Source organism: Pinus tabuliformis, chromosome X (genome assembly GCF_031772625.1).
Source record: "Pinus tabuliformis cultivar Carrire ecotype Pingquan chromosome X, CPIR1, whole genome shotgun sequence".
In the NCBI taxonomy this organism is placed as follows: domain Eukaryota; kingdom Viridiplantae; phylum Streptophyta; class Pinopsida; order Pinales; family Pinaceae; genus Pinus; species Pinus tabuliformis.
The window spans coordinates 407,854,672-407,857,256 of record NC_142308.1 but is presented as its reverse complement, the minus strand read 5'-3'; positions in this window follow the sequence as shown (position 1 = coordinate 407,857,256).

The following is a 2,585-nucleotide window of genomic DNA, read 5'->3' as shown; positions in this document are numbered from 1 at the left end:
CCATTGTTTTTCTAAGTGAAATAGAGACTACACAAAATTTTTTAAAAATTGATAATCACTTTTGATGTTGATTTAACTTATATAATTATTCCAATAATCATTAAAAATTTATACTTTAAAAAATTCAACCATACAAGAACAATAGAAATGTTGAGACGAAAAACTTATGAACGCAGAAATAGATATGCAGATATTTTATTAATAATTAGATAAATTACAGATGATGATGTTTACAGTGGGTTGCCTGGCTTATATATCGCCATGGACACCCTTTAGGAAAGGGCATGATCTTATGATCGTGCCCTTTCGCCTAACTAAACCTAAATTAAATAATAAACCTAAAATTAACTATTTTTTACATAACATTTCCTTCCTCTCGAAAGAATGCTTTGTCCTCAAAGCATATGTAACGACGGATGTTGTTGAAGAATGATTCATTCTCCCAGAAAGCGTCTTCTTCAGGTACGTCCTTCCACTTGATCAGATATTCTAAGATGATCAAGGTCGCACACTTTAAAAGGTCTTGGATTAATCTCTCAAGTTCCATTTTTGGTGATGTGGATATCGGTATGGCTTGATGTTGACAGGGTCTGACCCTGCCTTGACTTCTATTGTATGCTCAATTTCCCTATTAGGTGGCATCTTCATAGGTAGGTCTTGAAATACTTTTTCATGCTTCCGAATCAAATCTTGTATCTCTGGTGACTCTTCTTTGGTTGTATTTGCAGCTAACATCTCTAATTGGTGACATTGTACTACCTAAGCAGGTGCTCCATTTTGACTCAGCTTCATCGTCTGGGATGATGATGTAACTTGATTTTTTGGTGCTTGGAATCCGTGTAGCTTGTACTTCTTACCTCCCCATTTGAATTTTATAAATTGTACTTGATGGTTGGCGGCATAAGTACCTAAAGTTCATAGCCATTGGATACCTAAGACTACATCTACTCCTCCTAACGGTACCGTGAAGAATGGAGACTCTAGATTAAAGTTTTGAATCTGCAAATTGACCTTATGGAATTTCCCTACCTTTTCAATCTTCTTACCATTAGCTACCATCACTTTCATGTTTGGTAAGGGAAACGAAAAATATTGAGTCTCTTTGCCACGGTTGCATCTAAAAAATTGTGTGTGCTTCCAGAGTCGACGAGAACCACTACTTTGTTCTTCTTTATGTGTCCTTTTAACTTAAAGTCTGAGGTTGTGATATACCTGTCATAGCTGATAATGATACTTGTGGAATACTTCCATCATCTAGTTCTGGTGAGAATTCTGGGGCGTCTTCTGTGTCTTCTACGTCATAATCTTCACTGTTTGAATCATTGGTTGCTTCACAATTATATAGGTTCTTTGGTTCTTTTCCTTTAGCACATCTATGTTTGGGGTCCCACTTCTCACCACAGCATTTACATTTACCCTCTTTTATCCTTTGCATTTCCACATTAGATTTTTCATCTTCACGACAATGTGGTGGAACATATCTTGTATTATTTGAGTCCACATACTGGGGTATCCTTCGTCTTGCATAAGCTTTTTCCGCTGTTGACCAAAATATTGGTTCGGATTTCTTTTCGGCTGTTTTTTCTTTTCGTCTTGCTTCTTCTATAGATGTAATATCATGCATCTCAAGTTCTGCTTGTAAATGGGTTTTGAGTCCCGAGATGTATGACTGAATTAGAAGAGATTCTGATAACCCAGGTACTCGTGTTACTAAGGTCTCCCATTCTTGAGTGTATTCATCGACACTTCCTTTTTGTCGTAGTTTGATGAGTTTTGAAAAGAACTCTTCTTCCTTTACACCTTGGAATCTTTTGAAGAATGCATCTTTAAATTTCCTCCAGCTAATGACATGTGTTGTCTTTTTCCACCACATATACCAGTTATATGCTTCTCCCTCCATTTTCATGGATGCATGTCTGAGCTTTTCGTCATCGTCAGTGATGTCATATATCTCAAAGTATTCTTCTGCTTTATTTATCCATGCAACATTGTTTTTTTCGTTTCCATCGAATTTAGGCATCTCGACTTTTGCCCGTCGTTGGTATGTTGCTACTGGTTGAGCGAAAAAAGGGTGTTGATTGGTAAAGTTATCCCAGAGTTGCTTGTTTGTAAAGGCTGTGTTACTCGCTTCTTGGTGGGGTGTCACTGATTTTTTTGGGGATTCAACTTTGTCATGAGAGTCTGTGGACTTAGTTGAATCTGACGAAAGGTGTTCTTGATTCTCTTCACCTTCTTTTAGCAGTTGTTCGGGCGTACAATTCGACCTTTTACACAGAACTTTTAGCATTGTTAAGACCTCTTTGAAGTTTACTCCTGTTTGGACATGTTGACTTTCCATTTTTATCTCTATTCGATTTGTCGTATCTTCAAGATTTTTGATTTTGTCTGCTTGCTCCCCCAGCTTGCTCTCGACTTCATTTAATCTTTTACTGACCTCGTCGTGGTTGTTATTTATCTTTTGCTCTGCATCCAACAACCTTTTTTGGAAATCTGCCATTGTCATTGTCGACATTGAGCGGGTTTGCGGGGGCGTGTATTTATTTGCCAGCTAAAATATTTTTCCTCCCTCCTTTTTTTATTTTAGC